Source organism: Hyperoodon ampullatus (assembly GCF_949752795.1).
Source record: "Hyperoodon ampullatus genome assembly, chromosome: 5".
Taxonomy (NCBI): Eukaryota; Metazoa; Chordata; class Mammalia; order Artiodactyla; family Ziphiidae; genus Hyperoodon; species Hyperoodon ampullatus.
The window spans coordinates 45,848,399-45,868,340 of record NC_136918.1 but is presented as its reverse complement, the minus strand read 5'-3'; the positions used below and the strand labels follow the sequence as shown (position 1 = coordinate 45,868,340).

At 49.6% G+C, this 19,942-nt stretch overlaps 1 long non-coding RNA gene across 1 annotated transcript; it reads left to right on the top strand.

Moving 5' to 3' along the window:
• Window positions 1–202: 202 nt before the first annotated feature.
• LOC307053351 lies at window positions 203–2,748 on the top strand. Its single transcript, XR_013810907.1, has 3 exons — window positions 203–265; window positions 2,273–2,335; window positions 2,568–2,748. It is a non-coding gene; the product is annotated as an uncharacterized lncRNA (long non-coding RNA).
• The last annotated feature ends 17,194 nt before the right edge of the window (window positions 2,749–19,942 follow it).

Below are 19,942 nucleotides of genomic sequence, written 5' to 3'. Positions count from 1 at the left end.
AGCCTGGGGGTAGTGTAAATGACTCAAGGAGACAGTTGGGGTGCTGTCCTCCACATGGGGCAAAGCAGCCCGGCAAAAAGTCCCCTTGACCCCATGCCCTCCTTTTTTACAGCCTCCCTGGGTAATCGTGGTCATAAAATGCACATCAATCATTATATTCAGCCTGGAGCATCAAGGTCTGCCTTCAAGGTCACACGCACCATGAGCATGTCCATTTTGGAAATAGTGTGATATATTTCCAATTTCCCTGCTCGCCTTTTTACAGGTAAGCATCACTGTTCCAAAGCTTTCTCTATACCAGGCGAGTGGCATGCCCTTCCTCTGGCTTTCCAAAGCACCACATGCATCTAGGGTCCCCCATATTATACCACATCTCATCTTTTTCTCTGTGTGGCCCCCACTAGACTGTGGGCTCCTTGAAGGCAGCGTTTGCATTTTATTCCTTTTTGCATCTCATTACCCAGCACAGTGTCTGTCCCAAAACATACCTGGGCAGATGACTGTTGACTGAGTGAATGAAGGGAAGAATCCATGATGGAGGTCATTTGTCATTTAATTCTCAGGACAACCTTATGAGACAAGCAGGGCAGGAATATGAGCACTGATTTCCTGAAAAAAAAAAAAAAAAAGAAAGAAAGAAACAGAGCTCCAGGAGGGTAGGGCCTTGCTTACGGTCACCTGACTTCTGGAGCTGGCGCCAGGGCTGTGATGCAGTCTGGTAGGCAAAGAGGTGTGCATTTTTCTGCCCACGCTTGCTGCTCTGGGGCTCCTAAGGTACCGGTTCGGTCTTTCCCGAGGTGCCACCTACACAGGTGGTTCCCGAGAGGTTCAGATCAAGGTCCCCTTTTATTTTGTCCCCCTGCCCCACCCCCCATACCTGGGCATGAAAGATTAGGCCTAGCAAACGAACAGCAATTATGCAGTAATAATGACTCCATTTTCTCCTTTTTATTAATAAGACACACATGCAACATGCCACTCAGAGCTTTCAGTTGACAGAAAACGAGTTCTATTCTATTCACCAGGTGAACAGAATTCCACCCAGAGGCAGACAGTTAAACCACCTTCTGGGCTCAGGGCTCGGCTGGGAGTCAAAGCGCTGCACTTGACAGCCTGTCGATGGGCCTCCATTGAGCCGGCCGCCTGCCCTGGGTCTCCGACGTCAGAGGAGACAGGGGCCATTTCAGTTGCTCCCGGCTTGCCTTCCCGTCCCTGCTGCAACCAGCAGACCCTGACTTCTGGAAGAGCGTTACTGCGATGTGTCAGCTGCTCTGGGAGAGCCCAGAGTGATATATTCCGAGACCTGCCAGGAGAAAGGGCTTACGCTCAGTTAGGAACCGTAAACTCCCTCCCGTGGTATTGTCGTGGAATTTTAACACTCTGTCTCCCTCTGTCTGGGCACTTCCTTCCACTCTTGGCCTCCTCCGCTATGCATATGAAGCAGGGCTCAGGTCTGAAGGTCCCCAGGGAGAGCACACGGTCTCGCTCGGTCCAAGAGTCACGGCTGGAAATGGGAAGCGAAGCTCAGACAGGACTCCAGCCTTCCCGCAGGCCCTGGGCCTTGGCAGGGCCCCTGTTCATTCTCCCGCGCTCCCTCCCCTTTCAAAGCAGGAGTGAGGCCCAGCACAGGCCTGAAACCAGCCAACAAATGGAACCCTAGCCTGGTTCCTCCTTCCTTCCTTCCTTTATTCCGGCAACAAACTCTACTGAGGGCCTCCCTACTGAGGGCCCACGGTGCGCTGGGCAGGGAGCTAGGAGCTGGAGCACTGGGGGGTCACTGTCCCGGTCCTCATGCCACCCTCACTACTGCTATTCAATTCTAATCACCCTACAGAAAAAACAGACAGGGAAAGAGGGGCCAGGAAGAGAGAGAAGGTTGCTCGAGGAAGAGCGTAGCCAGGAGTGCCCTTAAGAGGTAGTAAAACAGGAGAGGATGAATGGTTTGGGAAGCCCAAATTTCCCCCCTTCCTACAAAGTGGGTCTCAGTCCTCCACTCCTCTCTCCAGGAAACTCATCTACCACGTCTATGCTGATAACTCCGAAGTCTGTATTTCTTGCCCAGACTTCACTTTTGAGGGTCAGGGACCACTCCCACCCCCCAACATAGGTTTATATCTATGTCCCCAGAGCCCAGTACAGTCCATGGTAGATGGGGGGCATCCAGGAATATTTGTTGAAAAATGACCAGTACCACTTCATAAAAGAGGCAGCTTCTACAGGATCAATTTCCCTAATTTTCCCTTGTAACTCCTCTCATCTGTTTCCCCTCGAGGAATGACCATCCTGTGGCTACAACTCTCAAGACTTTTGCTTCAGCGAAACCAAAATGGAGCTGGTGAGATTTCTTCATCCCACAGGGGACTCTTTGACCAATTTGGGGGTGGAAGGGGGTTGTCAGGACTTGCCTTTGTATCCTAAGTCCCCCCAGCCCAGGGCTGGATTTGCATATGTTAATATGGAGAACTGGAGCTCGTTAATGAGAAGCAGTGGGCCATGTGGGTGAGCGGAATTCCTCAGAGTATTTTTTTCAGATGTCCTAACTCACTCTCTTTGTTGTATTTCGGCAGATCCAGGTGTTTGGATTGAGTTGGTCCTGGTCCCCGCTCCCCTCCCCCAAATCTCTAAAACCACAGATCTTTCTAGATGCCAGACTCAGCCTTCTGTCCAGAGGGTGATGGTGGATGGTGGGAGCCCTCTGCCCACCCGGAAGCAGCCTCAAGGAGATGGCCTGAGGGAGCGGGCCCCAGGCTGGAGAGCCCCCAGGACGAGGGCTGGGGGGGTGGGGGTGTTCCTGAGGGGGGATTGGGGGAGAGGATAGAATTCCAGAGGCAAGAACCCTCAACGGAGACAGCCCGCTGGGCTTCCAGCCCTCCATCTGGGTTCCACTAAAAACACATTTTGCGTGTTTCTGTTGTTCTTAAGTCTGGGTTTATTTCAAGGGGAAAATTATAAAGAAACATCTCTGCCTTTATTTCAACAGCAGCTTGCGCTTGGGTAGATTCTCATCTGTCTGGCCTGTTCTGCCTGAAGGTGTAAGGAGGGGTCGAGGGTGGGGTCCCAGAGAGAAGAGGCCCCAAGAGACTGAGGTCCTCGGCTCTGCTTGCTGCCAGCGTCCCAGACCAGTGGGTCTGTCCCAGCACCCACCTTCCCAGCTAATAGCAACATGGATGGCAGAAGAGAGCCTTGGTGGTTTGAGAATGAGAGGTGGGGACTGGGGGAAGCACAGGGCAGGCAGAGATCAGCTCAGGCTGCCCCACCTGGGAAACCTCCACAGACAGAAAGGCAAGCGACAGCATCCCCGCAGGTATTTGAAAACCTTCCTCTCTGAGCCCAGGGCAGCATTCAGTATGTGACCACTGAAGTGAGTCTGGGTATTTTCCTGATAGGAAGCCAGAGGTAGCAGAGGCCCATTCTGAGGATTCAGGTTCTAACCCAGTCTGAGAATCCTCAAGGTTACCTGGAGCCCTTGAACTTGAATCAGCCCTCACCTCAGAGACACAGGGAATGAAGGTCAGAGCTAGAAAGGCCCTTAGCCACCTAGCCTGGTGCTGTCATTTCTCAGGTGAGGAAACTGAGGCCCAGTGAGGAGAAGCTACTCGCTCAGGCCACACAGAGGGTGGGTCAGTTGGTGGACCAGACCTACATCCCAGGCCTCGGTGCTGTCTGGTCCTTTTCTGCAACGCTGCTTATGAGGGTAGGTGGGTGGCCAGATCTCCGCGGAGGGGCCAAAAGCTCTCATAAACACATCATTCAGGGACTAGCATGTATGCATGCACCCAACACGTACACTGGCCCTTGGACCCTGTCAGCAGAGCTCATCAGTTCCCGCACCCCCAGCACAGTCTGGTTCCTCCAGGGTCATCCTGGACACTCAGGCTCTGGACAGACACAGGGACTCTGGACACCATGGTAGATATGGTCGTGTCTTTGTACAGAGCTGATGTCAGACACAAAGAGAATTCGTAGCCCAGGCGCTAGGCCCTGGCCTTTACCCATAAGAGAGCAATTCTTAAAGAGCTCGCTCTCTTCCTCTGAGAAGGGCCTCCACAATGTCTCAAGTTGACCTGCTTGGGAAGGATTTGATTGCCCCCTGGTGGCCGTATCTGGCCATATCTTCACGCCCCGCTTTCCAGGGCCTCAGCCTATTCCTTCAGCAAATTTGTACTGAGCCCCCTGCTGTGGGCCAGGAAACCGAGTGGTCAGTAGACTGTAGGAGATGGATATGCAAAGCAAGAATTATCATACAGGTTGATTAGTGCTATTACAGAGGTAAGCTTAGGGTACAAAGTAGGCTTAGGCAAGGAGCCTAAGAAAGACTCCTGAAGGGGTATGGGCTGACATGCTTCCTGGGCTATGTGTAAGTACTCAATTATTATTATTATTTATTATTATTATTATTATTTTTTGGAGTAGAAAAAGGTTTATTGCACACCTTGCAAGGAGGTGGGTGGCTCATTCCCTAAAAAAAATGGGCTTCCCAAAGGGTTTTGACAAAGCATTTTTAAAAGCCAGGTCAGCACTCAATTATTAAGGTTCTCTTATTTGGAGTTTATAGTTTACCAAAAGATTGCACTTGCATATTCTAGTTTATCCTACTGACAGTCTCATGAGGTATGTATAATTGTCATTATTTTACAGATGAAGACACTGAGGCTCAGAGATGATCAGTGATTTGCTCCAAGTCACAGTCTTGTAATTGACTCATTTGATTTGTGCAGTTTCCAAACTACTCCATCTGGACCAGACAGCCAGGGGGAGGTGGGTATATCAGGCAAGGGTTACCGGTGATGGTTGGTGTCCACCTCTGCCACCAAAGGGTTGGTAAGATAGAAGTTTGAACAATTCTCTCCCATCCCCCAGGGAGCAGACTTCTCTTCTTCCAGAGCTGCACAGTGATGCCGGGTGGGCCTCATGGGGCAAATGCAAACTGGAGAGTCCTGGGCCTGGTGACTATATCCCATTCTCATCACACACTGGGAAGTGATGAAAACAAGGGATGTTTAATTTCCTCTTTGCTGCCCCCGGGAATGTAGTTAGCTTCGAGCTTGGGAGCACAGGGTGAGCACTAAAAGGCCCTCTGGACGTGATCCTTAGAGCCACAGCAAGGTAGGCCAGCCTCAGGGTGGGGAGCACAACCCCAGGAGGAGCCTCGTCTTCCACAGCCAAGCACAAGCTGGAGGTCTCAGGTCCTTGTTAAAGACGAATGAAAAATCCGGTGCAGCTATTTAAAAACAGGCAGTGTAATGTGGCCAACAGCTGCAGGGCACAGCCCAGGTAGTATCTGGGAAATCATCCACCACTGCCAGCCCTGGAGAGAGAGACCCTGTGTCCCTGGCCAAGGGGGTATGTGGGTCTATTTAGACTCCCCTCTCATCCTCCTGACCCAGAGCTAGTTCATCAAGGGGTCCTGCTGACACCCTCCCCAGACTGTCTCAACAATCCCACTGCTGCCCCAGGGCCTAAGTCCCATCATCTCTGCTTAGAAATCTGGTTTGTTTCCCAACTGCTCTCCCTCTTGCTTCTCCCCACAGTCTGTCTCACAGGGAAGGACCAGAGCATCGATCCCACCTGCTGGGCTCCCTCAGGGTGAGTCTGGGCCCCAGGATGCACAGACATCTCACAAGCATGGGGGGCTGCCTCTGGGAAGGAGCTGGAAAAGACTGAGGGGAAAGAGCTGGGCTGAAGAGAGAGCCTCAGTGTGGTAAAGCACAGAGGTGGGCTTGAGTGTGAGGGGCTGTGTGCAGTGGCCTGCTGGACCAACAGGGTGGACTACTGTGCATGTCGACATTTAGATGAGAGAGGATGGGAAGACTTTGCTGGGGCTCGGAGTGACTTGTACCTCCCCCCGGGATTCTAGGCCTATGTGTTTTCTAATGAGCTCTAAAATGGAAGCAGTGTGTTCCAAGGACAGGACTCAATGAAGAAGGTCCTTTGGACCAAAGAAATTGACAAGAGGTGGAGGATTTAGATTCAATCAACCTTCACTGATAGCCTACCATGGACCCAACACTATGACAGGTACTTGCTCATATTTAATCCCATTTAGTCCTCACCACAGTCCTATAAAGTGATGAAACTCAGAGAGGTTAAGTAACTGACCCAAGGTCACAAAGCTGGTAAATGACGGCACTAAGATTCAAACCCAGGCCTCCTAATTCCAATGTGATATGTTACAAGAGTATCTTTAGACTTTGCCGATTTCTGGACATGATGTGGAGACTTCCATGAAGGAGTCATATATTTGGGAAGTCAAATATTCAAGGGAGGGAATGCCAGGTATTTTTACGTAAGCAGATTGCCCCACCACGGAGTCTGATTTCCCTGCCAGCTCTGTCCTATCCCAGGACACATATTCTCTGCCGTGTGTTTGGTTTTGTCAGTGCTCTATAGAACTGCAGTTTCAAGGACTCCATCACTCCCCAAGCATACAAATGTCTCTCCTTCATTTTTCCTGTTAAGCAGATTTAAAGAATGAACTAAGGGGACTTCCCTGGTGGTGCAGTGGCTAAAAATCTGCCTGCCAATGCAGGGGACATGGGTTTGATCCCTGGTCCGGAAAGACCCCACATGCCGCAGAGCAACTAAGCCTGTGCACCACAACTACTGAGCCTGTGCTCTAGAGCTCGCGAGCCACAACTACTGAAGCCCATGCAGCCTAGAGCCTGTGCTCCGCAACAAGAGAAGCCACTGCAATGAGGGGCCCTTGCACCACAACGAAGAGTGGCTCCCGCTCTCCACAACTAGAGAAAGCCTGTGCTCAGCAAAAAAAAAAAAAGACCCAATGCAGCCAAAAATAAATTAAAAAAAAAAAAGGAATGAACTAAGAATCTTGGCTGCCATTAATTTCACAGCCTAGAATTATTTGCATCCTTTTTTTTTTTTTTGCTTGAGTCATTTTAAAAAGCCCTTGTGATTCTTTTAATCCCCTTTGGTAGAGCAATTCCATTCTCTTCTCTCTTAACCTCCTCTCTCCTGAATGTCCCCTACCCTACCCCCACCATGGAAAGCTTTAAATAATGCAGCAAATTCTTGTTTCATTTCCTTTTCTTTGTTTCCAGATGGATTTTTCTCCCTCAAACATCCCTGGGAATCATTTCTGTCAGTTGCTTCACTGGATGTCCCTTGGTCTTTACACTCATCTAACCTCTCCTCACCTCAAAATTGCAATTTGCTATTTTAATTATAGTTTCTCTTGCCACACTTGAGGTTTTTTTTCCTATTGCGGTCCTCTACCTTGCTTAGATTTTAATCCTTTCTTCCAGTGCAGAGAATTCATTAAGATTTCTGGATTACTCCAATTTGCTTCCTTGATGGTGAATAATTCTTCTTAGTCTATGTATGATTCTGATTGTTCAGATGCTGAATTAAGTTGCTGAGCAGTGAGGCCAGGGTGCCGCATGTGAACTCGTGGCCCCATACAAGTGCAGATTGAATCACCACCCTGGAGATGGCACGTCTCTGGGTCTGTCTGGTTGCTGCAGTCCTGGGACTGACTGTCTCCTAGACCCGAAGGTGGCCCTAGGGCAGCTGACCGCATGCCTCTACCTCCCTGACCAGCTGGTGAGAGCTCCTGGGACTGTTTCTCCTGGTGAGAGCTGTGGGTTCCATGAATTGCTCCTTGCAGGCTGGGCTGGGCTGGCCTTGACACAAACTATCTGGGTCACCTGCGGCTGTTTCCCAGGTGCCTGCTGGGCCTGTGGGCTGAGGCTGCAGCTGGAAATGAGTCTGGGCAGGAAGTGAATGGGGCAGTAACCCGTGTGACTAGGAAGCTGATGAGGCCTCCATGCGAGGGGAGGACTGGAAAGCAGTTCTCCAATGCATTCCCTGCATAGAAGATGAGCTACTCACCATGGAGAGGAACTACTTGAAAGCTGCCACCCATCCTGTTTGGGCTCACAAACCTGTCCCTCTTCTGTCCTTCAGGTAGGTATGTAGGTCAGTACTGGTGAAAGTCACTTACAGTGGGAGTGTGTAAACTTCAGCTTTGAGCCTGGCTCAGTCAGAAACATGGGGTCCTCCAAGGTGACCTAAAAGTCCTGGAGAAAGGGTGGTACACCAACAGCTGCATAACCTGGGTGGGTCACATTACCCCCTGAACCTCAGGGCTGATGTGATACAAGGTTCATGAAGGGCTAGTAATGGGCCCTACTGATATTATTACACAGGCAAGGATGTGCAAGGGACTTCATTCTCCCGGTTGTTCATTGCTTATCCCCTTCTGTAAGGGATTTGAGATAAGAGACCCAGCTGGAAAATGGAGAAAGGAAAAATGCTGTTGAGATCCTTAAGTATAAGATAAGTCTGCGATTGTCTCCAGTGGGAGTAAAGGAAGCAAACAGGAGGGTGGCCCTGTAAAGTCAGCTGAGTAGGGAGAACACAGAGGTGGAGGCCCTAGAGGCTCTGGAGCAGGCTCATCAGGGGACATGGGAGGAGCAGACAGGTTGTGCGTTCCTTGTGAGCTTGCCTTCCTGTCCCAGAGGGTTCCTGCATTGGGAACAAGCAGGAAACACCTTCTAAGACATCTGGAAAACCAAATAAGATGGCAGAAAATGAGGCAAATAAATGGTTCCAAAAGTTGGGGTCATACCATTTTGTGAATAATTCTGACACCTACTAGGTACACTTTGTAAATTGTGTTTTTCTATACAAAAGGTTTGTTGGTGGGTTTGCCCCTTACACTTCCTTTAATAGTTCAAGGGCAGTACAGGGTCAAGGAGTGTGGCTTGGAGAGGTATATTTTGCTCTTCTTCTCTTTATTAGTCAGTCCCCCAAAAAACACTAAATAAAAATAACATGTTTTGACATGGGCCGTTGATGTAAATCAACTTCCGCAGTGTTAATTCAAGCCCCTTTAGAAAAGTTGCTATATTAATTGATCTGTAAAGAAACAGCTGAATGCCCACCACACCTTGGAGATAAGTCCTCAGTTCTTGCTTCCAAGCAGATTGCAGTTTCCAAGTCTCTCCAGGCAGAAAGCCTAGAGTCCCCATTCCAAGGGTGCTCGATGAGGTACCTGCATGAGGGCCGGCTGAAAGCAGAAGCCTAGAGTGGTCTGGAGCCATGAGGGATGAGCTTGTGGCCCAGTAGGGATTTCAGGTGGGCTGGATGCAGGGGGTGCATGTCCTCTGTGGAGGAGGGCAGGGCAAAGATGGAGGTGGGAGAGAGTCTGGCTGCTCTGAGAGATGTAAGGGTTGGTCTGTCAAAAAGGTGAGTGTCTGGAAAGGAGAAGAAGGAGATGAGGTTGGAAAGATAGTGGTGCCAGACCCAAGAAGGCCTTGGGTGTTGGGTGAAGGAGGCAGGTCTGTGTCCTTGAGCAGGACTCTCCACTGAAGGCTTCTAAGCCCAGAAAAGCTGGGGTGAAAATCAGATTTTAGGAACACTGGTCAGATGTAGGATAGCCTGGAGGGTGGGGCTGGCCAGGGAGGTCAGTAGGGAGGCTTTGGCTCTGAGTCCAGCATGAGAAGCAAGGGCCTGGACTAGTGTGTATGTCATAGGAATGAAAGGGTACATAATAAGTGAAATGGAAAGGATACGACAGTAGGAGGGGGACAGCCCAAGAGTGGGGGGACTTGAAAGTTAGGAGGAGAAAAACGCCCCAGAAGCAGGTGACATGGGTACTTTATAGTCCCAAATTCCCCAGAGAGGGCTAGTTAATTAGGCTAGTTACTGCTGTCCAGCCCTTGCTAATGTGTGTACTAGAGCAGCAGAGATTTTCCACAAGGAAACACAGATTGAGGCAGGTAGAGGTTAATGTGGTCTGCAAATAAACCGCAGATGAATCCTCAACAGTACTTAATGCAGGGTAATACGTGATAAATTATTCACATCATACAGTGTAATAAGCAGGTTGAATCTGTGGCACTAGGCCTCTTGAGCTGTATTTTACATTAGATTCTCCTCTTATTCCTCTTATTTAATCATTTTCAGAACACCTGACTGAAATAAGTATTTCAAGTCCCATTTTTTTTCCCTGCAAAAATAAATTTGATCATTCATTCATCTCATGACATTCTGACATTTACCATACTCTTACGTTAAAAAAAAGATGATTAGAAAGAAAAGAGCTCAGTAATTAGGCACAGGAGGAAGCTGGAACATACTTTTCCTAAGGTTACCCCTTCTGGCCTTCACGGAAGAAGGAGGTCTGTTCTAGAGAGGCTTCAGAAAGCTCATTTGCATAAGAGATACTCCCAATTTATGGTTCATCTGAGGGAATGAAATCTGTTTCTTTTGGGCTGACAGGGATTCTGTCTCCTGTGGAGTGGGATGTCTGGGTAGAGGTTCTCATAGCCCTCTGGGGTGTCTGTAAAATGTATTATCATGAATGGGGCTTTTGTAGCCAGGAGCTTCCCACACATGGGCAGCGGTTCAATGGCTCTAGTCCATGGCAGCTAATTGTCCTGAACAATGGGGGATTTGCTTTACCTTCCTCAGGCAGTCTCCCCAAAAGGTCACAGAGCTCTGTGAGTAGAAGGTTCTTGAGCAGGGACCATTTCTCTCGTAGATTCTGCTGTCTGTGGAACTTAAAGCCGGCGGGGTAGTGCTAGAAACCACAGGAAGAGGAGGGCAAACTAAGGCATCGCTGAGAGACAGGGGAGAGAGAGCACAGAAAGAAGAGGGGGAGAGCTAGCCAGGAGGTGGTGGACGAAAGAATCAAGCCCAAGGAAAGAAACGAGCCTGGGGGAAAGGCAGGCTAAGGTGGAAGGTGAGGTGGGCAGGAAACAGCCAGGGCTGAGGGTGAAGTTTTGGAGAAAGAATTAGGGCTCTCAGAAAGAAGCAGGAGTCAGGGCTTCCCTGGTGGTGCAGTGGTTGAGAGTCCGCCTGCCGATGCAAGGGACACGGGTTCATGCCCCGGTCCAGGAGGATCCCACATGCCGCGGAGCGGCTGGGCCCGTGAGCCATGGCCGCTGAGCCTGCGCGTCCGGAGCCTGTGCTCTGCAACGGGAGAGGCCACAACAGTGAGAGGCCCGCGTACCACAAAAAAAGAAAAAAAAAGAAAAAAAAAAAAGAAAAAAGAAACAGGAGCCAGAAAGGAGGGACATGGGAAGAGGTCAACCAGAGAAAGAGCTCCAGGAAGAAGATGGGAAGCAGCCTCCTTCCTGAGCCGTTCTAATGAACCAAGCTAAGGGTAATTTCACTGAGTTGTCATCTGTTCTAATCCCAGATCTGCTTCTCTCTGTATAAAGCAGGACATGCACACACACACGTATGGGCAGTTTCTGATTTCTTTATTGCATTACTGTCTGTAAAGTACTTGGCAAACTCAAACTGCTCACTTCCTTCCCCACCCAGGGTTGTTCGGGGTATGCCCCTCTCCTTCACTTCAACAGCCAGGCCGAAGAGGGTGTTTTTGATGCTTAATTGGAAATACGAGACAGATGGGGACTAATAGGGTCTGCAAATGCTAACAAAGTGGTGGGTTCTTTGTGTCTCAAAAATGGGCTTTTGGGGCTTCCCTGGTGGCGCAGTGGTTGAGAGTCCGCCTGCCGATGCAGGGGACGCGGGTTCGTGCCCCGGTCTGGGAGGATCCCACTTGCTGCGGAGCGGCTGGGCCCGTGAGCCATGGCCGCTGAGCTTGCGCGTCTGGAGCCTGTGCTCCGCAACGGGACGGGCCGCGACAGTGAGAGGCCCATACCGCAAAAAAAAAAAAAAAAGGGCTTTTGGTGCCCTGGGCAGCCCATTCAGGACATCCAGTGAGATGTGACAGTGGCCCTGACCAGGACGGCTTCTGAGGGAGGGACTGACATAGATGGGAGTGGCTGGGCCACAGTGCTGGGATCTTCTCTTGCAAAGGGAAGAACTGTCAGCAAATGTTTAGGAGTGAGTTTCTTACAGATATTCAGCAGTGACTGTGGAAATTCCAGATGTGGTTGAGGAAGGCAGTGGTTCATATAAGAACTCAGAGAGAGAGATGCAGCCCACATTTCCCAATGGCTGTGAAAACCTGAAAACACTCTGATCTTCACCACTGAGATAGGAGGCACCTGACTGGTGTTCAGTGATGGCGTGTGCCACGAGAGTGAGAATGACTGAAGGAAGTCTTTGGGGAGGCTGGCAGGCAAGCCTGGAGATAAGGGAACATCAAGCTGCAGGGGCATGTAGCTGTCTGTGTGCTGCCCGCTAGTACCCCCTCGCAGCCCCGCCTCCGCTTCCTAAGCAGGTTCATCATAGCTCCCCTATTAGTGCTACAGAGCAGTAGATGGTGAGCTGGGATGTCAGCACCAGGCTCTGGAATGTTGCCTGTCCACCATGAGCATGCAAGGGAGGCCCCCATCCAGGCTCCCCTGGGCAAGACAGCGGCAGTGTGGAAGCCGGAGAAGGGGCATTGGCCATGAAGGCAGAGGGGCTGCCGGGCCACCTTGGAACACAAACTGCTCCAGAGCCACGAGCTGGAAAAAAAGAGTTTGCAGCATTCCCTCTTGGCGTAGCCCTTCTGAACATCTTACTGAAGGTTGGTCTTTATTTCATTTGGTCAATTAAATGGAATCAATATTTACTGAGCCCTCATTTAAAGACTGGCCCTCAAAGAGCCCCCAGTCCCGTGAGTCCCGTCTGAGGAACAGACGAGTAAACCAGTCATCTCATACTGAGGTAAGTGCATGACAGACATTTGAACAAGGTGCAGAAATGGCATCGAAGAGAGAAGAGGTGATTTATTTGAGGATGGATTAGATAATTAAAACCCAGCAAACATTTATTGTTTACCATGTTCCAGACACATTGCTAGAGACTTCCATCAATTAACTCCCTTAATGATTAGAAAAACTCAATGAGGTGGGCTCTGTCATTATTCTCATTTTACAGAAGAGAAAACAGAGGCACAGAGGGTTTTTTAAAGTGACCTAAATTTACATAACTAGTAAGCAAGACAGCAGGATTTGATGCTACTACATCCAAATGACTTTCTAAGATGGTAGATGAAAGAGGCGCTTGCCTGGGAGAGAAGGTGGAGGAAAGCATTGTGGGCAGAGGGAAGCACATCTACAGAGCATGGAGGCGTGAGATCACACGGCATCTCCTGGGAACGACATGTAGCTCATGTTTACAGGAGGAAAAAGTATAAGAGCAGGAAGGAGTGGACTGTGAGGTTGGAGGGGCAGGTGGGGCTGGACCATGTGGGGTCTGAAAGCTTAGGTAGCACCCTCTTGTCACGAGGGACCCTTGAAGGGCTCTCAGAGGGAGTCACAGAGTCAGATATACTTTTAAGAAAGACCACTCTGGCTGCAGGGTAAACTGGGGTGATGGCAGTGGAGAAAGGGTTGGGAGGCTGCTGTGACAGAGAACAAGTGAGACAATGAGGAACTGAACTAAGGCAGTGAAAGGGGGTATCTTTTTTTTTTTGCTGTACGTGGGCCTCTCACTGTTGTGGCCTCTCCCTTTGCGGAGCACAGGCTCCGGATGTGCAGGCTCAGCGGCCATGGCTCACGGGGCCCAGCCGCTCCACGGCATGTGGGATCCTCCCGGACCGGGGCGCGAACCCGTTTCCCCTGCATCGGCAGGCAAACTCTCAACCACTGCGCCACCAGGGAAGCCCCTCAGTGGGATTCTTAACGACCGCGCCACCAGGGAAGCCCTCTTTTTTTTTTTTTAATGAGGACCATTTTTTTTAAAGTCTTTATTGAATTTGTTACAATATTGCTTCTGTTTCATGTGTTTCGGTTTTTTGGCCGCGGGGCATGTGGGATCTTAGCTTCCCAACCAGGGACTGAACCTGCACCCCCCGCATTGGAAGGTGAAGTCTTAACCACGGGACCACCAGGGAAGTCCCGAAAGGGGGTATCTTTTTGAAAAAAATTTTAGAAGATTGATTGCATGTGGGGGTAAAAGAGTGAGAGGTAGTGAGGGGGAGTCCTAGGTTTCTGGCATGGGAACTGCTATGGCCACCAGTTGAAGTAGGAAGAGCAGGTTTATGGGAGGGTGAAGGTAGGGAGCCAATGAGTTCAATTTTGGACTTGCTGCTTTGGGGGTGCCTGAGGGACTTCCAGGTACGTAGAAAGCAGCGGGCAGTTGGATACACGGATCTGGATGGCTGTTGGCCACCGTTCCATCTTCTCTGCCCTGTCCTTCAGACAGTTCTTCCCTGGGAGCAAATGACAGGAAACATGAGACAATGGAATCTGGAGTTGGCAAGGCTGAGTGTGATTAACGCAGAAGAAATGAAGTCAGTATTGGATGGCAACAAACCCAGACTCTGTTAGACACAGCAGAAAGTGATCAAAGAGGATGGGATAAAAGGTGGTAATGGATGCTCAGAATATTCACTCCTCTAGACAGGGGGAATCCTGAAGTGATTTGAAGAGAGAGTTCAATAAAGGCACGGCTGTCTTTTATTTTTAGTGTCAACTTTTAATTCAGTCCAATGAAATTTGTTGAACAGTCATCATAGTCATTGAGTCAACAATTATTAAACACCTACTGTGTGCCATGCACCTTTATATGAGCTGGGGATATAGCAGTGAAGGAAACATAAAAATCTCTGCCTCGTGGAGCTTCCCTTCTGATGAGGGAGGGTAGGTAGACAAATGATAAACAAAAAAGAAATGAAATACATAATATTCGGGTATCAACTTACTTATAGAGCATCTTCATGCAAATTAGGAGAAGGTCACTCCTCTGGGCGGAGGCTACCCCGTGGCTGGGCACACAGCTTGGCAAGCAGAGCCTGGGTCTGCGCTTGGTCCTTTGGCCAGGCATCCAACCCACACAACTTTCATGGCAGCCCTAGAAAGAATGTCAGTTGAACGACGGAGAAAAATAAAACAAGATAAAGGAGGAAGGTGACGAAGGGGAAGGAGTGTTGCAATTAAAAACATAAGAAAGCCTCAGTGAAAAAAATGACGTTTGAACAAAGACTCGAAGGGGATGAGTAAGCAAGCTGCGTGGCTCTCGGGGAGAAGTGTAGGTAGAGGGAACGGACAGTGCAAAGGCTTGAGACAGGAGCCTGCCTGGCATATCTCAGGAACAGCCAAGGGGCCAGTATGGCTGGAACGTGGAGGTGGCTGGAGCAGGGAGTGCAGTGTAGAAAAGAGTAGGAGATGGATCAGAAAGGCAGCTGGGGGCCAGACATTGGAAGGACTTTGGCTTTCACTCTGAGTGACAGGGGAAGCCTTTGAAGGATTTCGAGCAGGGGAGGGGCATGACTTGACTTACTTTTTAATGAGCTCCATCTGGGCTGAAAATACAGTACATGAGGGAAGAGTGGAAGGAGGGGAGCATTGAGGAAGCTACCACAATAACCAAGATGGGAGGCGATGGCAGCTCAGACAGGAGAGGTGGCAGGGGAGGTGAGAAGTGGTCAGATTCCAGATATACTCTGCGAAGCCAACAGAATTTGCTGATGGATTGGATATGGGGTGGGAGCAAAGAATGACTCTAAGATTTCTGACCTGAGCGATGGAAAAATAGATTGCCATTTATTGAGAAAGAGAAAGCTGCGGGAGGCAACATGATTGGGCATAATGTCAACATTTTAATTTGAGTACTCATGTGAATGTACAAAACCAGCCTTCCTGTAATAGACCCCGACCCTTGCAATGACCCCAAATTACCAAGGACAAAACCCAGAGCCAGAATAACTTGTTTGACTCTTGCCCTGCTAATAAGTGACAGAACTAGGATTCAAACAGATGTGTGTGACTCCAACACCCATGCTCTTTGCCCCACACCACATTATCTCAGAGAATTCCTTCCCCACTGTCAGCCAGACAGAGACTACACCATGAGCTGCATGAGAGCCAAGGCTGTATCTCTTTCACCTCTGTATCCCTAACGTCGGGATTTGGTTGGAGGACCTAGTAAACAACGCTCCTCCTCGCAACTCGAGTCATGCAGATAGAAAAACCAGCTTTATCTTTGATAAGCTTGGGGTGGAAGATGAGGCTTGACTGGGTGGCCACAGTGGGCTTCTTGATGTTGCCCCCCGCCCGCCAGAGCTTGGATGCTGCTGCGGGCCACTTCCGGCAACGTCCTCTTGGAGGAGGTGTCCTGCAGGGACACCTGCTCCAAGAGAGAAAGAGAGGGACTTCCCTGGTGGTGCAGTGGTTAAGAATGCGCCTGCCAATGCAGGGGACGCGGGTTCGAGCCCTGGTCTGGGAAGATCCCATATGCCACAGAGCAACTAAGCCCATGTGCCACAACCAGTGAGCCTGCGGTCTAGAGTCCTCGAGCCACAACTACTGAGCCTGCATGCCACAACTACTGAAGCCCGCACGCCTAGAGCCCGTGCTCCGCAACAAGAGAAACCACTGCAATGAGAAGCCCATGCACCGCAACAAAGAGTAGCCCCCGCTCCCTGCAGGTAGAGAAGCCCGTGCACAGCGATGAAGACTCAGTGCAGCCAAAAATAAATAAATGAATAAATAAATATATAAGTTTATTTTAAAAAAAAAGAGAGAGAGAGAGAAAAAGAGAGAGGAAGGGGTGGCCTACTCAGGTCTTTCTCCTAAAATCGCTGTCAGATAAAGTACTTTCTCCACAGGAGTATGGAAATGAGGGTGCCCTGTCCCCCACTCCAAACATAGTGCACAATACAGTAGGTACTCAGCAAGTCTTCGGGGATTTTTTTTTTTTTAATGGCTAAAATACAAGCAAGCACTTACTATTTTTGCAAAGACTAGAGAAGGCACTTTGCATACACCTCCTCACTATAATCCTATGAGGTAGGCACTACTTTTATTTCCATTTTACCCAGTGAGAAAATAGAGACTTTGAAAGGTTAAGTACTTGACCTAGGGTGGAGCCAGGATTTAAAGCAGGCAGTTTGTCCCAAAGTGAGAGCAAGGAATGGGGACACATACACCCCTCCCGTGCCGCGGAAGCCCCCATGTGTTGAGGGCATTAGACACACTGTTAGACATTAGCAAGAAGTGTGCTGGGAACCAGATGAGTGAGCCGTTAATTTTGCCTGGAGTTGGGGTGGGGGGCAGAGGGAGTCATGAACAGTCGCAGAAAGAAGGTGACAGTTGATATGGGTCTTGAAAGACCAGAAGGAATTTGTCCAAGGCACAAGATTAAGGGAGTGAGGAAATGGAGGAGGGACCAGCTTGGGCAAAGGTCCTGAGACTTGAACAATATATGGCATGTTTGGGGAATAATGTGTGGACCAGATTTCTCAAAATAGAGATCACGAAATGGCAGTCCACCCTCCAAATTCAACCTGAAGACACGAGTAAAGTATGTACTCGTAAACTGTATAATATAAATGTATTTTTAATGGGCCCAACTTTTAAAAATTGAGTGATTTCACATAAAATTCTGGACTTCTGGCTTTTCTTGAAAAACCATAAGGTCAGCTGAAGTCACCTTAGGCTTGTGTCCCTGTGTGGCCGACTTTGCTGAGAAGTTGCTTCCTCCTTCGGGTGGACACATGTTCCCTAGCCCTCCCTCTTGCTCCCAGCACCTGCCTGCGACTCCCATTTATTTAACAAACCTGCCTGGCTCCTATGGGCTTTTGAGTATGCAGCCTTTGGGCTAGATGCTCAGGCTGAGTTTTGAAGGGCCATGGCAGGACATTAAATTTTATCCTGAAAGCAATCAGGAGTCTATGAAGGTTTTAAAACAGAGGAGCACATGATCATATGAGTACAACAGACAGGACGATGGGAAGGAGATGAAGGCAATGTTGAAATTGTTAGGCACAAAATTACCCATGGACCGTCCTGGAGAGTTCTTCCTCCAGCTGAAGCAGTAGTTGTTCCAGGAGGGTCACTGCCATGTGCACCGGACTTGGAGTCAGAGGACGTGAATTTTAAGTTTTTAAAAACAATTTATTAATTTTATTATTTTTGGCTGCGTTGGGTCTTGGTTGCTGCACGCAGGCAGCATGGGGGATCTTCCTGGACTAGGACCCGAACCCGTGTCCCCTGCATTGGCAGGCAGATTCTTAACCACTGCACCATCAGGGAAGCCCAGAGGCCCTGAAATTTAAAAGAAGGTTCTCCTTTCAGACAAGACCTCCAGCAAGTCCTGTCTGTTTAGTAAAGAAGAAGGAAACAAGCACAAACCTGGGTCAAAGTCCCGACTTTGCCATTTGCTCTCTGCGTATTTCTGACAAGTCACTTAACTTCTCTGAGCCTCAGTTTCCTCAGCTATCAACCAGGAATAACATTACCTAATTTGCAGAGTAGTTGTGAACATTGAATGAAGAAAGGTGTTTGAGCATGTTTGTAGACTGTAGAGATCCTAGCGGGTGTAGAGGATTACTGGGATTGATCTTATAGGAAGACCCCACCTGTGGGGCTTGGCTCTGGGAATGCCAGACATCTAGAGGTGGCACAAACCCCAAAGTATCTGGGGTTTCTGCCATCCTGGGGCTCTTACCAATGTCAGGCCACATCAAGCTGCATGAGCAAGAACATATTCATAAGGGCTTATATCACCTGCCTCTCCCCAATCCCCAACACACACACACACACACACACACGCGCGCACACACACACACGAAGTCTGGTGCAAGGGCAAAGACCCAGCACGTGGTCTGAGCTGGATCTGGTTTCCTGCGTCTTGCCTACAGCATCCCCATACTTAGGGAGGGAGGCTGCGCAATCAGCCTGGTTTCAGCCTGTCCTTTCTTCTCTCCCTTCTCTGCCCTGCTGCTCCCTCGCTTTCCCTCCCCCTCACTCCGTCTCCAGCCCTGCAATTCATCACAGCTCTGTGTCCATGCCCTCTGTGACCGTGTCTCTCTGCAGCACTACTTTTGCATTTTGATGTTTAAACAATATTTTACCCAATATATGACAGCACTTGGAGCATTTGCAAAGGCCTTTCACATCTGTTATTTCATTTGATCCTCACCAGGTCATTGTCAGGTAGGCAGGGAAGGTATTATTAGCAGGGGTGATAGTCAAAATATTTAACAACCAATATCCTAGGGGCCCACCGATTGGAATGGGTGCAGGCCATACAGCTGAGAGAGGGCTAGAGGCGTCCTCCCTTAGTTAGTGGAGGAGGGTCTGGGGAAGGGAGTGGTCCCAGACTGGGGACCAGGAAGGAGGCGGTGGGGGGCCAGATTTGAAGGACTCAGGGAAATGGCTTTTTACCAAGCAGTCTGGAAACATTTCTGTTTCTCAAGCATGTATAACTGTACCAGTACACACAACCGACTGATTGTCAGGCCAATTGCGCTGTTGTGGGAATTGAGGTCCAAGGAGGTAAGTAATTCGCACAGGGTTGGAGGTGAAAAGAAGACCAGAAGTTAGGTCCCTTGACTACTCAGGCAGAGATTTCTCTGCCTCAGAGTGCAGGCTAAAGGCAAGGGCTTTTGTCTGCATCTCACCCTCCGTGATGACAGCACAGCAGCCTGGAACACTGGTGACTGCTGCTCCTGAAATATGGTCCCCGACCTCACACTTCCCTTCACACTTCTATCGCCAAGTCTTTTTATCTTCTCATTGTTTCCTCTGTCTCCCCCTCACATGTGTCATGATTCTGCCCCTGAATTCCCTCACTTGACTGTCTCACTAATGCTCTCCACTGAGTCCCATCTCTTCTCCTATTATTCATCTGGGAACAATTTTCAGAAACTCCCTGAGACCCTCATCCCTCTCCTGAGCTGCCACTGGGCCTCTCCCTCAGGTGTGCTCTTAGGTACCCCACCTCCCCACACTCCAAAGTGACCTCACCACCTTCTCCTCCCAGCCTGCTCTCGCAGTGCCTGTAAATGGCAACACCATTCTCCCAGGCCCCTAGACCAGACAGGAGTCATCCACAGACCACCCACAAGTGCCCCATGACAGACGGCCAGCCTTCCGCCAGCACCTGATGCTCCCGGAAACCCCAAAGAAGATCAGATCTGAAGCCCAGCCTGAGGCCAGGTCTGGTCTTCCATAGCCGTTGTCCCACCCTGAGATCATGACCTCATCTTCCTTTGCACTGCCTGTTCATTTTTTTGGGGAAATATAATTTTCATTTTCATTAAACTAATACATAATACAGTGTTTAAAAA